The sequence below is a fragment of the Telmatherina bonti genome (assembly GCF_933228915.1).
Source record: "Telmatherina bonti genome assembly, chromosome: 21".
Taxonomy (NCBI): domain Eukaryota; kingdom Metazoa; phylum Chordata; class Actinopteri; order Atheriniformes; family Telmatherinidae; genus Telmatherina; species Telmatherina bonti.
The window spans coordinates 16,431,931-16,449,837 of record NC_136630.1 but is presented as its reverse complement, the minus strand read 5'-3'; positions in this window follow the sequence as shown (position 1 = coordinate 16,449,837).

Sequence of the window (17,907 nt, the reverse complement as noted above, 5' to 3'; positions counted from 1 at the left end):
CTTATTTCCGGAAGATTTATTCCTTCCCCGGTGCTCAGATGATTTATATATCACAAACAGTATAAAGAGTGTTCCAACAAGATGAATAGAAAAAAAACAAGTGAAGCCATACATACATAGCACTTCAAAACTCATATACAGAAAAATATATTTGAGCATGTTTTTTTTTTTTGTTTGTTTTTTTGTTTAATCCAATAATTAAAAGAAAAATTCTAATTCAAATAGAAATAGTCGTTGCACTGACTTGAGAATCTTTGTTGTCTGTAGACTCATTTTGTCTTTACATCTTGTATCATCACTTTACTTCAGAGCAAAGGATGCTGTTTGCCTACAGGCAAGGCAGGCTACTGCTTGGGGGCTTAAGGGTCTCCTATAAAGGGCTGGCTTACTTTGAATCATTACAGATAATGACAATGTGAAGAAAAATGACCTCTCACTCCTGAGGCAAGTTGTCCTTGTACATCTTATGTAAATAAACAAGTGAGAGGCATTAATCTGACAAGGATGAAACAGGAGAAGCAAAACAGACGTTGAGACAGTGATGCGTAGTGCAGATAATACAGAAGCTAATTTAGATCAGAGTAGCTTAGTCTGTCTGGCTCCTGTCAAGTACTGGGGTGTAAAGACACTTAAAACTAACTTGTTTACTAGCACTAACTAACCTGGACTGCACTCTTCCTTTAGTTATGATTAAAGTCTTGTCTTGCCAAGCTTAACTTTTAAGCTAGAAATGCTCTGCTTTAGAATTTACAGTCAAGAAATTTGGATAATTCACAACTAAGGCTCATGGATAGAAATCACAGTGTGTTGTAATGATAATAATAATACATTTTATTTCTTGGCACCTTTCATGACACTCAAGGTCACCTCACAGCAAAATACATAGTATTAATTGAAATACTACCAAATGTATGTGTGCAAGTTTTGTGCATATTCCTTCTATTTTCCATATTTGTCCAGTAGGCTTTCTGCTTCTGAAAAGTATTTACATATGTGCTATATTACGCTGCAAATGCAATCTGGAAGAGACATGAACTCTTATAAATCACATTGCTCCTGTATTATGACATGAAAACTAAATAATCAAGTACAGCTAAGTAGAAAAACAGGAAAAGCCAAATGCCAAAGAACATTCAAATGTTAATTTTATGCTATAAGAACAAACCTGTTATAACAGGCAAGGCAAGACAAGGCAAGTTTATCTGCATAGAACATTCATGGAAAAGAAAACTCAAAGGGCTTTCTATAAAGGTATTTAAAAAAACATTACAGCAAACAGCAAAATAAACTTTAACCTCATCATTACTGTCAAGTTGGTGAACTTTATCACCATCCGGTCATGGTGAAGAGTTATTGTGTGGTCTTTAGATCAGTTTCCTGTTTTATTTAGTAGTTTTTCCTACCTTGTATATCTGGTTTTGTCACGGCAGGCAGTGGAGATGTTGAGGGAGTGGACCCAAACGCAGAGAAGACGGAACAGGGATGCAGGTTCTAGACTGATTTATTTTTAACCCCGGAAACTAAGAAAAGACAAACCAACAGAGGTACACAATGATCCAGCCACAAGGAGTGAACCTGAGTAGTGGGAACTAAACCGGAAAACTACAAAATAAAACAGGAACCCTGAAAACAAAGCAAAGGGAAAAACCCAAATCATGACAGTACCCTCCCCACAAGGGCCGGCCACCGGACGGCCCAAAAAGTTCAGAGTCCAGAGACGGGCGGGAGGAGGGGGCCCGGAGGAGGGACCAAGGGAAAAAACAAAGTCCAGGGGCACAAGTCCAGGGGAAGAGTCCAAACGGCCCAGCTCAGGAAACAGTCTGGGGCAGCCTCGGCTCTGGAGGACGGCCGGGAGGCCCAGACGACGGGGGCGGCCTCGGCTCTGGAGGACGGCCGGGAGGCCCAGACGACGAGGGCGGCCTCGGCTCTGGAGGACGGCCGGGAGGCCCAGACGACGAGGGCGGCCTCGGCTCTGGAGGACGGCCGGGAGGCCCAGACGACGGGGGCGGCCTCGGCTCTGGAGGACGGCCGGGAGGCCCAGACGACGGGGGCGGCCTCGGCTCTGGAGGACGGCCGGGAGGCCCAGACGACGGGGGCAGCCTCGGCTCTGGATCCCTCACGTTGGACACTGGAGGCGGAGGAGAAGGAGCGACCTCCTTGCCGGACACTGGAGACGGGGGAGAAGGAGCGACCTCCTCGCCGGACACTGGAGACGGGGGAGAAGGAGCGACCTCCTCGCCGGACACTGGAGACGGGGGAGAAGGAGCGACCTCCTCGCCGGACACTGGAGACGGGGGAGAAGGAGCGACCTCCTCGCCGGACACTGGAGACGGGGGAGAAGGAGCGACCTCCTCGCCGGACACTGGAGACGGGGGAGAAGGAGCGACCTCCTCGCCGGACACTGGAGACGGGGGAGAAGGAGCGACCTCCTCGCCGGACACTGGAGACGGGGGAGAAGGAGCGACCTCCTCGCCGGACACTGGAGACGGGGGAGAAGGAGCGACCGCCTCGCCGGACACTGGAGACGGGGGAGAAGGAGCGACCGCCTCGCCGGACACTGGAGACGGGGGAGAAGGAGCGACCGCCTCGCCGGACACTGGAGACGGGGGAGAAGGAGCGACCTCCTCGCCGGACAATGGAGACGGGGGAGAAGGAGCGACCTCCTCGCCGGACACTGGAGACGGGGGAGGAGGAGCGTCCCGTCCTGGGACCCCCTCGGGAACATGGAGCAAGGGAGGAGCGTCCCGTCCTGGGACCCCCTCGGGAACATGGAGCAAGGGAGGAGCGTCCCGTCCTGGGACCCCCTCGGGAACATGGAGCAAGGGAGGTGGACGAGCTCTGGGCGCTGGCGTGGGAGCCTGCAGCGCCGGAGACGTGGACCTGGGCGCTGGCGTGGGAGCCTGCAGCGCCGGAGACGTGGACCTGGGCGCTGGCGTGGGAGCCTGCAGCGCCGGACGGGTTCTGGGCGCTGGCGTGGGAGCCTGCAGACCCGGGCGGGGACACTGGAGACGTGGGCCTCGGAACTGGCGGTGGTAGTGGTCCGGATGTGTGGAGCGCCAGTCTAGTTCCCAGAAAAGGGGACTGGCCAGGGCTCTCCACTGGGCCAACCAGCCGTCGGCACCGTCCGCGCCAGCCTCTCCCGGAAGAGGTCCAGTGAGGCTCGCCGGTCGGGAGGTGTTTGGCCGCCTCCCGACGAAAAAACTCAAACAGAGTAACCATCTCTGCTGGGTCCTCGGTTGGCTGGATCATTCTGTCACGGCAGGCAGTGGAGATGTTGAGGGAGTGGACCCAAACGCAGAGAAGACGGAACAGGGATGCAGGTTCTAGACTGATTTATTTTTAACCCCGGAAACTAAGAAAAGACAAACCAACAGAGGTACACAATGATCCAGCCACAAGGAGTGAACCTGAGTAGTATAAATAACCAGGAAAGCCAAACAGGTGAAGTAATTAACAAAATGAAACCAGGTGAACTCAATAACAGGAAATCAATGAAGCTAAACAAGAACCGAAGGAACTAAACCGGAAAACTACAAAATAAAACAGGAACCCTGAAAACAAAGCAAAGGGAAAAACCCAAATCATGACAGGTTTAGTGTCCCCTTTCCTGTTCATCAGCTCACCTGGTTTCATTTAGTTGTTTTGTTGTGTTTCTGTGTGTGTATATGCACAGAAACACAACAAGTAGTGTATATACACTATTTGGTTTCAGTTCCCGTTTGCCAGTTCATCATTGTAGTCTTTCCTGTTGTCCCTCTGTTTATTGAAACAATATTCTGAGCATTTTTCCTGTCTTCTGCCTCTCCATCCTGCGTTTGTGTCCACATCTCTGCCTTTTTGTGAAAAATCCAGTGGCAATGGAGAGGATAAATAGGTTCATTGTAATAAACTACAGTGAAAAAAGAAATGAAATAAAAACAGCACAATTTATAATAAGAGAGAAAAGGACAACAAAATACAGTGAGGTTTAAATGATACAGTTGCCAAAGGGAAGTATTGTCACCATCACTGTCAGTGTTTATATGCATGAGAATATATTTAAAAAGAAAAAGTTAACTTCACCTTAAAAGGGGTAGCAAATAGGTTTTAGGACCGGATTTTACTAAAACTAAGGTCTACAGACTTCATTGTTTTCTGGTAGCTTGTTTCAAATATTAGGAGCGTTGAAAGTAATCACTGATTCTCCTTTTGTATAATGTCTTGGGATGGAAAGCAAACCAGACATTAGGCCAGGCAAATTTACTTGTATAGCACGATACGACCGAGTGATTCAAAGTGCTTTACAGAGATGTTAAAACATTAAAAAGAAAAAAAAGCATAATTTAAAATAAACAAGAGAAAGGAAAGGATGTCAGAAAACAGTAATAGAAATCATTTAAATTAATAACACATGATCATTATGTATTCAATAGCACTTCATTTTTCTTCAAGCTAAAATTGTGACGAACGTTGGGCAGAGGAGCCCCTCTGGATTCTTCTTGGGGCCCCAAGAGACTGTAGAAGTGCCTCTGCCTCAGACAGATTGTCAGGATTATTCCATTCAGCGCACTGGGAGTGTGTCCAGTTTGATGCTGCAGAATTAATCAAGCCTCAAACTTCTTGTGGGAAACTATAAAAAAAAAAAAAAACCCATATGTACTACCAGTCACTATGAATTTGAATCCATACTGACAAACTGAAATAGAATCTATATGCAAAAGTTTCTTTATTTTCCCAACATTAATCCAGAGGGTTTTACATCAACTCACACAATGAGCAAGTTACCGAACTCAGCTAATGCTGAAGGCAGATAACATTTTAGTAGTTATAACAAAGAATAACATGATGTATTGGACCATCCACAATATTGTAGGCAGCATATTGAAAGGAGAGAGGAGGTGGATCAGGCATGGCAGCGAAGGACCTAGAGCACGGAGAATGAGCAAGTTAAGTCCCTTCACAGAGAATGAAGTCTTTTCAGAAGGTTCAAAGACTTGCTATGTTACGGTCTGGCTGTTATCCAACTGGCTTAGAACAACGATCTGGGAGAAAAGCCCAGGAATGAAAAACTGTTCAGCTGATGTACGGATGAGAAACAGCTCTGCCAGGAGAGAGCCAGGGATCCTGGAAGACACGCCTACATGCATATAAACATACGCCCAGTGAGTCAGGGGAAATGCATATGAAGAGAGGAAAGCAGAACGAAACACAACATCCAGCTGCATCCAGCTGTGTCTCTTATTCATCCCAATCCTCACCTCACACTTAAGTTTAATGATATTTAATGAGTAAATTATAGAGCTCTTGTTTATCCTCTTTATTTTTGTAATAAAAACACAGGCAACCTGTGGTGTGAACATTCAAGTGATAGGGGATGCGATGGGACAGATGTCTAAGTGGTAATATCAGAGGGGCCTTAGGAGGGAGATCAGCTAAAGTGAAGCTGAGGATGACTGGAGAGAAAAGGAGAGATATACAAACAGACCATTCTCATTACTCTCACATTTCCAGAGGGTGGCACGCAGATTGGTGCCAAGACCCGGGAAAAAAAAAGAAAAAAGTAAACAAACATGATGATAGAAACACAGGGGATAATGGCCATGATAAAGTGAGCATGAGCCACAGCAGGTGTTGGTGATTGGAGCTCCACTGCAGATAATGAGAAGTTGTAATATAACGGGCTGAATAAGGAAAGGCTAAAAATCTGGTTTAATTTGCATTGGTTTAACTGTGGCTGTCCATAAAAGCCACTGAGGGAGGGACTGCTACGTGCTATAGTCACAGCGTGCAGCATTTAAGAAGATCAATTGACAAAAAATGGAATAAAATATTCATAAACAAGTTTTGTTTGGTGTAGAATCACATTAAATAAGTAAATGTGGTTTTGTTACCTTCGATCCAGATGTCGCTAAATCCTCCACACTGCTTGGTTCAGTGTGTGCCTGAGGAAAACAGGGGGCTCTCTGTATGAACCTCACTGTCTGAAAACTGTACCCTCTTTTGTGAATCCAGGCTATAGTTGTGAACCAAGTTTTACTTCACCTACCAGCTGCTTCGCATTCATTCAAGGGCAATGTAGAGCAGATTGGCTAAAAACTTGAAAGTTTGTTTAGCAATCGATAGACTAATGTTGGAAAAAGTACTATTGCATATAAAGTAGAAGGAAAAACATAAACAAGGCTCAAATTTGCTTTTGGCAGTATACATTCAGTGTTGATGCGTCTCCTCCATTATACATTTCTTGGGGGAAGAGAATATTTTTACCATATTGCATCATAATCACACAGCCATGCACTACATGTACTTTGTTGTAGTGTTGTCGCAAGAAAAATATCTGTATTGGTAATATTCTGGCCAATGTGTTCTATTGACAAGGTTGCATAAGGCACATATGTGTGCAGCAAAGTGGAAATATCTAAAAAGATGTTGAGAATTCTGGATCATTTTTGGACAAGGTGGCAAAGCTGAAGAGTGATCGTTGAAAGCATATTTGCCAAAATGACATTGTTTTAGACAAATGTTTTGGAATGACCAGCAACATGTGATTAAGGGTAAATCTAGAAAGTATAAAATACATAAAAATACAGGTACATCTCAGAAAATTAGAATATTATGAAAAAGTTCAATATTTTTCGTCCCTCATTTCAGTATGTGAAACCCATATATTATATAGATTCATTACACAGAGTGTTAAACATTTCAAACATTTATTTCTTGAAACTTTGATGATTGTGGCTTATAGATAATAAAACCCAAAATGCAGTGTCTCCGAAAATTAGAATATTACATCAACGATAAAAAGTATATTTTAAACAGAAATGTCAGGCTTCTGAAAAGTATGTTTATTTCCATGCACTCAGTACTTGGGTTAGTCTCCTTTTGCATGAATTACTGCATCAGTGCAGCATGGCAATGGAAGCGACCAGTGTGTGGCACTGCTCAGGTGTAATAGAAGCCCAGGTTGCTTTGATAGCAGCCTTCAGGTCATCTACATAGTTGTGGTCTGGTGTCTCTCCTCTTCCTCTTGGTAATACCTCACAGATTCTCTATGGGGTTCAGATCAGGTGAGTTTGTTGGCCAATCAAGCACAGTAACACCATGGTCATTGAAGCAGCTTTTGGCCCCTTTGGCAGTGCAGGCAGGTGCCAAGTCCTGCTGGGAAAATGAAATCAGCGCCTACATGAAGCTTGTCAGCAGAAGGAAACATGAAGTGCTCTAAAACTTCCTGGTAGATGGCTGTGTTGACTGTGCACTTCAGAAAACACAGTGGAGCAACACCAGCAGATGACATGGCTCCCCAAATCATCAGACTGGAAACTTCACACTGGACTTCCAGCAACATGGATTATGTGCCTCTCCACTCTTCCTCCAGACTCTGGGACCTTGGTTTCCAAACTAAATGTAATTTAGCTTTCATCTGAGAAACAGTCCAGTCCTTTTTCTCCTCAGTCCAGGTGTGATGCTTCTGTCGTTGTCTCTGGTTCAGGAGTGGCTCAACACAAGGAATGGGACATTTGTAGCCCATGTCTAAGATTCGCCTGTGCGAGTCCAGTTTCATTCCACACCTTGTAAAGCTCCCCAAATTCTTGTATAGATGTTGCTTGGCAATGCTCTCAAAGCTGCAGTTATGCCTTTTGCTGGTGCATCTTTTCCTTCCACTCAACTTTCCATTAATATGCTTGGATACAGGACTCTGTGAACAACCAGCTTCTTTAGAAATGACCTTTTATGGCTTTCCCTCCTTGTGGAGGGTCAGTGATCGTCTTCTGGACATCTGTCAAGTCAACAGTCTTCCCCATGATTGTGTATCCATCTGACCCAGAATGAGAGACCATTTAAAGGTTTAGGATACCTTTGCAGGTTTTTTGAGTTAATTAGTTGATTAGGGTGTGACACCATGACGTTCTAAGATTGAAGTTTTACACAATATTCTAATTTTCTGAGACACTGAATTTTGGGTTTTTATTATCTATAAACCACAATTATCAAAATTTCAAGGAATGAATGTTTGAAAGGCTTCACTCTCTGTGTAATGAATATATAAAATATATAGGTTTCCCATTTTGAAATGAGTGACAAAAATATTGAACTTTTTCATAATTTTCAAATTTTCTGAGATGTACCTGTAAATAAGACACAGTTGAGTATTTGATGGGAAATGGTGATGCTTTATGAATATGATGTTTGTGGTCAAGAGATGTTTTGGAGCCAATACTTTGTGTTTGTCAGTGTGACTGCATCTTATAGTGTTTCTGTATTGGTTAAACACCTTTCAGAGAAAAACTGTTCATTTTATTTCTAAAGCCTACAACCTCCAAAAACAAATTGGAAAGAGCCTAATATAAATATTTGATCATCATGGCTTATGACTGCCTAATACCAACATGAAAAAGATCTAGTGAAAGTCTAAAGCAGTCACAGAAACAAAAAGATGACACTTAAAGAAGTGCAAACGTCAAAAAAGGAAAAGATGAAAATGTTTCTGAAATACAACTCAAAGTAAAATGATTTATTTGACTTTCTTAAAGAAGCATTATGTGACTTTCTGACCTTAAAACTCTGCATTCTGGATTTGTTCAATGACAGAGTGACATCTATCGTGTATTTCTGGAGGCTGTGAAACTTCACTATACAACGTTTTCATCTGGGAGACGTTGCAACAGTTTAGTTTCACGCTAGAAAGCAACTGGGCTGTTTTGAACATCCACCATCTCTGATTCAGCAACGAAACGCAAGAAAATTAGAAAGAGAGAAAGAGACAGGTACTTTTTTTAAGATTCTCTCATGCTGGCTGAAGAAAGCTCAAGTCAAGTCAGGTAGGACGCAAGATGGATGCTGAATTAGCCATCGAAAGGGGGCATGTGATGGGAAAAATGTCAAAAGTTCTGTAGTGTTTTTAAAGCAGAAAACAAGACCCAAAGAAATGAAGGACCACTTTCTCAAACTCCCTCAGATTATTCAGACCATTTATATATCAGAAATTACAGACGGCAAACACTTGACTGGTCAGGAAGAGAAGGAGCAACAGCAGTATCAGGATGTGATGAGTGACACTGTTGTCCACCAGAAATGAGTCCTCTGATAGCAGATCACCAATTACTGTCTTCTATCTGAACACTTTATTAACACAAGCTATGCACTGATTAACATAACACAAGTTGCCAACCCTCACCTCTTCAGTAGTAACATATCTATATACAGTAACAATTATAAACTAGTCTTCTAATTGTTGATGAAAAGAAAATGGCTTTGGTTCATGAAGATTTTTTATTTACATTTTTTTATGCTGAAAAGTGATTTAGAAAGCTTAGGAAAACATAAAAAGGCATTTTGAATAGTTTCCACACTATTCAAAATGCCTTTTTATCTGAAACAATGAGCTTCTATTGATGTAAAGCACAGCGTTTTTAAGACCTTACCAAGTCTTATGTAGATTTGAGTGAAAATAACGATAAAACCATGCCAGTCTATGAAAGTAAAGGAGCAAGGAAAAGGAGGGAAATATCTTCCACTGTGCAGAGATTCAGTCATTGATGACTGACCACATAAAAACTGGAACTCCGTCACTGGAGCCTATTTAATTTACAGGACAGAGAAAGGGATAGGATGGTGAGAGGAAATGACTCATCTGCTTCCAGCAGATGAGTTGAACATAAGAAATGAAAGCAGCAGTATTCAGCATACTGGCAAAAGATGAGTAATATTGGCTGGGCATGACTGGTTTTCCAAACATGAATAAAAAAAAAGTGAATTTGCTTATGTGGAAAAATCAGAAAATATAAATCACTTGCTCACTTTTGGCCATGAACTCTGGACGATTTACACACCGACTCATTCTTATTCCTTTTGTTTGCTAATCTATCCTCTCTTCTGTCCACTTTTGCCCTCTGTCTTCAAATATCACTCACAAAGTCTCCCTTACTAATGTATTTATGCAAAAAAAAAAAAAAAAAAAGTTGGCTTATGTTCAAGGGCTTCATACATTATATCTAGCCATTCCCTCTGAGTTGGCCAAAAAGGAATTAAGAACTAATTTATGCCAGATCCTGCTAGCAGAGGATCTACAACCTGTAAGTTTTGGAAAGCCTGTGCAGTGAAACTATTTTGCATCTGTATCTGTCAGCTTTTAAATTCACAAAAAATCTAGACACATCAGTGAGAAAGGAAGTTGTCAGAAGACAACCCAATGAGGACGAAGAGAGCAATTTTCTGATGCAAATTCATTTTTTAACTAAAATAAAAAAGCGTTATGCAAGTCTGTTCTAACACTTTTGCAGAATCAATAAACCTTACAATCAAAGCCACATTGCTCAACTGCAGCCTTGACACTTGTGTCACAAGAGGGCAGACCTATCTGTTCTACACGGACACACGTTGGGCATGGCTAAACATAAAAGACATTAATCTAAGAGCAGTCACCATTAAAAGTATGTGGTACCTTCAATTTGGTTAAGAACATGCGCAAAATAATCAATAGTTCACCGAGACAGCTTGCTATCCTCAACACCATCTGCATGGCTTTGCCTGTCAAACCAATCTGTGCTCCCTCCCAGGCTGTCCTATTTAATGGACACTCAGAACCAGTGCAATAAAATCTTCGCTCGATAATTAGAGAGCTGTCTAGAACATTTACGCTGGAAAGTTGGGATCTGGAGGAAGCACACACAAGTGTTGCAGAAAAGCACTTGGGCTGCAGGCACTGATGACACACTTCAGTGCTTTCTTGGGACTAAAAGTGTCTCTGAACCCATTCCTCTGCTGAAGAGGTGACTCAGGCACTCTAGCACAGAGACGTCGCGGCAGAAAAAAGCTGAGTCAGCAGTGCAAATGTTCCTGAACCCCGAGGTCAACTGATTCACTTGGATCTTTGCAGATAACAAAGTGGTCGAGGCATTCGCTTTGTCTTCACGTTGCTGCACTCTGTGCAGATGGATGCACCTGAATAATGGGAAAATTCAGAAAATAACTGTCTACCAGTTAGATGACCTGCTCACCTCGGGTTTTGCAAACAGGTTTAATTAATGCACTCAGAATCTGTTTATGAACTTACTTCATGGAACTCAAAAGGAAGGGAACATTGGCTATATTTGAGAGCATCCATGTCTAATAGTACATGTTAGAGAAGATTTTCCAGCTTCCTACTCCCAACAAATTCAGGTAGATAGAAGCTCTATGGTTCTGCTGGAAGTCTCTAAATCCCATCATGTCGGCGGTGACAGAGAGTCCTACTTACCTGCTCTGCTCAGTTCCTACCTTCTCCCACACAGGCAATCCTCGTAGAAGCTTCACTTTCCAGCTTTCAGAATCTTTTGAAAGAATATCAGCAGCATGAATGGTCGAGGAATCCCGATTGTTGAATTGCTCACTTATGTTGCCAGTGACATTTTAGGGCTTAAATGGTAAAAACTCCATCATCGCCTGTTTCTCCAGACAGGCTCAGGAAAAGGAGTCAAAGCAAACTGATTATCTAATGCAGTCCATTGGTTTCCTCCTTGATTTTAAAATGAGTTCTTATTACACAAAATTTAAATCTATTGAACAGTATATGTACAATTGTAGTTGGGATGCAGCTTTTCATTCTCTGTGCCTTGATAGTAGTTTTGGAATTCAGCGTCCAAGCATATTATAACCTTTTTCTTCGCATCCAGTAAAATAAAACAAACAAAAAAAGCCCAGGTTTTGTTTTCCAGGTGATGAGATCTCAATATGCAACACACTGGCTGTATACATTACCTTTGCCCTGGTTAGAATGTTCAATTTTGTCTTGAAAGGGCTGGATAGAGGTGAAGAAGGAAGATGCTGATGCCACCTAATGACTCTTTTATAAGCAATTAGCAAAAAAGAGACCAAAAAGATATTAAAAAAACAAAAAAACAAACAAACTGGAGGCAAGTATAGATGAATGTGAAGGTGATGCAGACGTGTTTTGGGATTAGTGAGAAGGAGATTTAGAGTCAAGTCTCAGGAACTGAGAGTGGATGGATTGATGAAGTAGATGTATGAGAGAAAGGGAGGGTGGTATGGTAGGAATAAGACAAATGTACCAAATGGGTAAACTGGATACAAGGAATCTTGCCCAATTGCTTAGCAATATAAGGGGTGATTTAGGAATTCCTCTCCCTGGAGGAAGGGGGGGTTAGCATAACATGTATAGCTGTGACAGAAGACCAAATACAGAAAGTATACAATTTCTTGGGAAGATTAACTCTAAGGCTGTGTGGGATGACTGATAGGTAGGTCAGCGTAGTCACTCAGTGACTAATCTAGCCGGTAGGAACGCATTCAGAATGAAATGCATGAGCCACCCATCTCTTTTTTGTTTATATTTTTCATTTTTACAAATTGTAAAGGTAGAAATAACAGTATTCTTTATAACTACACAGTAACAATTAAAATTTCCTTTAGGATTAGTAATCTTGAATTCAAATGTACACCCATATTGGGCCCTGATTGGTTAAACACAATCACAAAAATGACAAGACCATTTACTTAAGATTTATAATCTCCATTTTCTTCATAACTAACTCTTCCAGAAAGTATTCACCATTATTCATCTGCAGTACATAAAGATAAGTGCATGTCAGATCTTATATCTTATAGTGTAATAACAAAGAAGTGTCTAGACCATTTCCCCAAATGTAACAATCTGGCATCGGTCAAGAGTGGCTGAATCCCACGGGACAATCAATCATTTTTAAATGCTGATGATCACGTACAAGGCACTGTTCAGGACATCTTGCCAAAAATAAATGGAGCCAAAAGAGTCCACAGTTCAAAAACGTAGCTGGTAATGCTGGTTATTGGTGCCTGTGAGAGCAATCAAGTTTCAGACTGAGGCAGCGCTGAAAAGAGAACCAAGCATTGAAAGTATTTCAGAGCCCGACAATTACTTCTGAGGTGGTGTAACCATTAAATCTATTCTGGACTTGTATTGCACAAATCAGCTCACATGCCTTGTAAGAACTGTGTGCAAAAGGTGTCATTCACTCCATAATTCATGTAAACTTTAAAAAAAGAAAATGTATCATTAGTGGGGTACAGCAAACTCTCTGGGGAATTAAGGTGTGCATAACCATGTTGGGGTTTGGTGACATCCATAGCTTAGTCAGTAGAGGACGTGGAAGCAGTGTGTAGAAGCAGTTGGAGAAAAATCAAAAGATAAAAACTTCATTGAGAAAAGTCTTTCAAATTGCAAACCAAGAATATTTCAGTCAGCCGATGTTAATGCGATCTGGTTTTATTTAGAATAACTCAAATTTATACTTTAATGCATGTCCCTCTGGAATATCCGTCGTGTCTTTACAAACCTTTCTGAAATGTCAACATGATTAATTTGATGTGTGGGAGATGTGCAGCAGAGGGCCACTGCCTGCTACATATCACTGCTAAACCATCCAATCTAGATTTTTTTATTTAATTTTATTTGTGTAAATTTCCAAAGGACAGAACGTGAACATTTAGATCATATTTTAAAACTTGTATATATATATATATATATAAAGAAACTAAATGGATGTGCAGATGTGGAACAAAATTTTACAAGCTAGTTGAAAAAATGTGCAAGCACACACCCAGAACAAAGTGGAACTGAGAGTGTGTTTTATTGATTTGTGATCATGCCTGCTGTGACATTTTAATCTCTTTTAACCAACAGAGGAGATTCCAATAAGCGATCTATTAAAAAAATGGCACAACAAATTAAATTTATGCTTTGACATGAATGCTTTTGCTTCCTGCATTATAAAAGTTAGCTGGAGCTTAAAAATGTGTGTAGTTTTTGCAAGCACGTATAATACTTCCAAATTTTAAATATTACCATTGTGTGTATATGTCTGTGTGCTCTTGTGCATCCACCACCCAGCCTGCAGGGAGTATCAGAAAAGGTTCACATAAGCATTGAAAAATCAAAACAAAGAATGGAAAGCACAGGAGCAAGAGGAGCAGCGTCAGTGGGGACGGACATCAGGTGGGAAAGGAAATACAGACTCTGAATGAAAAAAGCAAAAGTTGGAAACTTTCAAAGGAAAACAAATCCAGTCACATGAGATAGAAAGTGTCTCATTTGAGAGAGAACATTGTAGAAATGGAAAGTGATGGCAGAAGCTTGGAGACGAGATAACGCACATAAACTGATACTGATGTGTTCCATATTTACCTATGTTCAATGGTGTTAATACAATTTGAAGCCCTAAGAGCAGAAATGGTACGCTCACAAAAGAAACTTAGCAGGAAAGAAATAAATTATAGATTATTGTATCACAATGATGTGAATAACAAGATCCATTAATCACCCATACTTGAGTTCCAACGTAAAAGAAGAAAACAACATAAAAGAAAGCCAAAACGTATTTAATGTTCATGTGTTGCGTCACATTAACATGTTCAAAACTCCAGAAGAATCCATTAAAACCTCAAGAAAAACCAGCTACAGTTGACATTATAAGTAGCCTTTCAAGCTAGCCTAAGTTCAACTCATGTTGGATTTTCCAGCTCCGTAACGGAAATATGAATTTTTGCTTTCAGTGCTGAAATGAATCCAAAAGCAATAAATAAATTTGGTGATTATGTGACCAGCACAACGTATGGACCAAAGATCCATACCAGGGATTTCCAGATCCAGTCCTTGAGGGCCGGTGTCCTGCAGGTACTGAATGTTTCCCTACTGAGATGCACCTGATTCAAATAAAGTTGATCACCGCAGCTTGTTGTCAAGTTCTGCACCACTCTGTTAATTAGCCACTTTCTTGAATCAGGTGTGTTGCTGCAGGGGAACATTCAATACCTGCAGGATACCGGCCCTCGAGGACTAGATTTGAAGATCCCTGGTTTATACATACTCAAAAACAGAGAAATGTTTTTGCTCACCCAGAGCTGCAAGAAAAGAGAAGTTTTTTCCCCCCTCACAGCCTTGTTTGGGGATTTCTGCAGCTCTTTATGCATCGCCTGGGCAAGTTTCCTTAAGTGGTATCTGACAGCTATTGTGTGGTTGGTCACAATTCTTAATGCAGGAAACTGAAAAGCACAAAGTTTTCATTTCTGGTTGTAATGGCCCCACCACTGTTTTGCCTTAGTTTAACTTTTGTAACCACCACTTCTGTGCCTGCCTCCCTTCTTGGTTGCAGCCTTTTGAGCCGGGCTGTAACTTGCTTTAAACGAAATGTTCAACGGGGTTTGTTTGTTTTATTCGAGTCTATAGCTGCTGACCTTTCACAGCAGATGCTCTTCCAGGGCTCTCGGCAAAAATCATCAACTGAAATACAACATAACCAACAGAAATACATAAATATACAAGATCACAACAAACTTAAAGACAACAGGCACAATGTTATATGCTCAAAGTAAAAAGAAAATAAACAAAAAAATAAATTAATAATAATAAAACCTGCAAAATGGCATTCTGCATTCCCTCTGAGGAATTATATCGTCTCATAACTCATAAAATAATGAAAATAAAAAAATAAAGAAAATAGACATAACTTTAGCTAACATATTATACGAACCCGTTAATATCTTGTAATTCCTTTTAATGTCAGCATTGCTCTGTAAGTCATTATCCTTTGGTCTGAGTTTGTCCCACATGAAGGCAACAGAAAACAACCTGCTGATGTCTGTCTCTGAAAAAAAAAGATAATCTTCCATAGAATACTTCTGCTGTTTTAGTCATGATTTCTTTCTTTATTAGACACATCAATGAACATTGCATTCAAGAATCTAAGGATTGCAAGGATTGATTATGATTCGGTACATTTACAATGGTTTGATAAGAACATCGAAGGAATAGATGGTGTTTTGTTCAGCGCTACCTGCAGCGTGGTTACGTTTAGTTTACTGGACCAAATCACAGAACAATCTAAATATGATCCTGCTTAACAGCTACCCCACTGTGGACAAGATGTCTTGCACAGTGTGAAACATGGTGGCCAAAATGAACTTTTTTCTATTTCTTGAAACTTCTATAAAATTAACAAATTCCTCTATTTTTGCAGAGTATGTAGCCATGAATGCTGTCAGCTTTGGTGATATTGGTTTTTCATAATATTTGACTTTTGTGAAAGGAAGTCAAGTTGACAGGAGGAAAGAAATTGGCAGGGGGATTCTGAACACTGCTTGTACACTTTTAAAACGGTTAATCATTTTATTATAACATGGTAAGGAGCAAACTTTCATTTTCATATCATTGATTGACAGTAAAAAGTAAGAAAGTTACGTTTGAAATGGCCTTGTATGCATGTTGTGACTTGATTAGATAGCACTAAGGCTTATTCACTGTCATTCCTGTAATGTGATGGTTCATTTATATCATCCCCAAACATATTTACACATTCATTCCCTCTCACTATTTGCTCTTATTGATGGTCCCCCACGTGAGGCTTGATCTGTCATCTGATACAGATGGCATAATTAACATCCATCCTCAGATAATACATGCAGAAAAGGTTGATGACAACTGATTGTGATCTGAGATTTGACAGAGTGCTTTCAAAGGATTTTCAAAAGCAGGGGCAAACTCGCCGTGGCTCACTTATCATGCACACGAGACTTCTATGCATATCACTGTCTGTCCAGATTATTATATTCATTTTAGGTAAAGGAGGCATTTTGACAACTTAGATGGGAAAAAAAAAAACAAAGATTATAAACTAAAGGGACATTTTCTAAGCATATGAGACTAAAACAGATTTTTAATTAGTAATGGGAGCTGTTCAGAGATCCAGATTGTTTGGCCCTGCTCTGCAAGGTGGCTCTTTCAGCTTTAAAAGGGTTCTTTACTCACTCCTGCTTCAAGTTCTTTTAAATTTAGCCAAATTCAGAACAGATTTGACAAATAATTTGCATGTATGCCTCATCTTCTATTTATATTAATCCAGTTATAATCAAACAGAATATTAGAATTTCATAAATTTAGTTCACCCAGCTAGTTTACATGTGCTTTATGGACTTTTAAAGGTGTTTGACCGAGTCTTGTGGGGAGTGGGAAGTGTTTCATGAAAGACAGAGTACTAGATTTTTTATATGGTCTGTTGGGTCCCCATATGACCGTTGTGAGTTTGGTCTGTATAACTGGATGCAAGTCGGATCCATTTGTGATGCAGGCTGTCACTCAATCTTTTCATAGCTTTAATAGACAAACTTTCTTTGGGCAGCCCGTACATTGACATGGTCTGGTTTAGTGGAGTCAGGATCATGTCTCTGAATGTTGCTAATGATGTAGTCACGTTTGCTTCACTAGGCCACAATCTTCAGCCCCACTGGAATAGTTTGCAGTTCAATGCAAAGAAACTGGGACAAGTTCGGCAGCTCCAAATCCGAGACCATGGTCCTCAGCTAGAAAAGGGGTTAATGCTCTCTGGGTTGCCCCAAGTGAAGTCAAAAATATTTCAGTGTATAGTTCATTGTGGAAAGAGTGGAGCAGGAGATTGACAGTCATACTGGTGCATCTGTAGTGATGTGGGCTCAGCATTGGTCTTTCATGGTGAATAAGGCTCTGAGTTGAAAGGTGAGGCATTTGATTTACCAGTCAATCTACATTCTTATTCTCACCAGTGGTCACGAGCTGTGACTGGGAGAATGAGATCACAGATACGAGTGGCTAAAATTGGTTTCCTCCTCAGGATGGCTGTGCTTTCAGAGATAGGTTGAAAAGTTAGGCCATTTGAGAGCGACTCAAAGTCTCGATGTTACCCCTGCTACCACAGTGTTGGTGACACAAGCACATGTTTTATTCCATCTTGATTATTACTCACCTGTTTGGTCAAGTTTAGCCAAATAAGAACTATAAATAGCTGAAAATAAAGCAGCAAGAGGTGCTCTGGCATGCTCATCTGATTGGAAACTGACCACAAAGAAGCTGCATAAAAGACTCTCATGCCCCAGTGCAAGCAAAAGTTTGGCATGTAACCACTTAGATTTCTGCAGGAATGTGTTCAA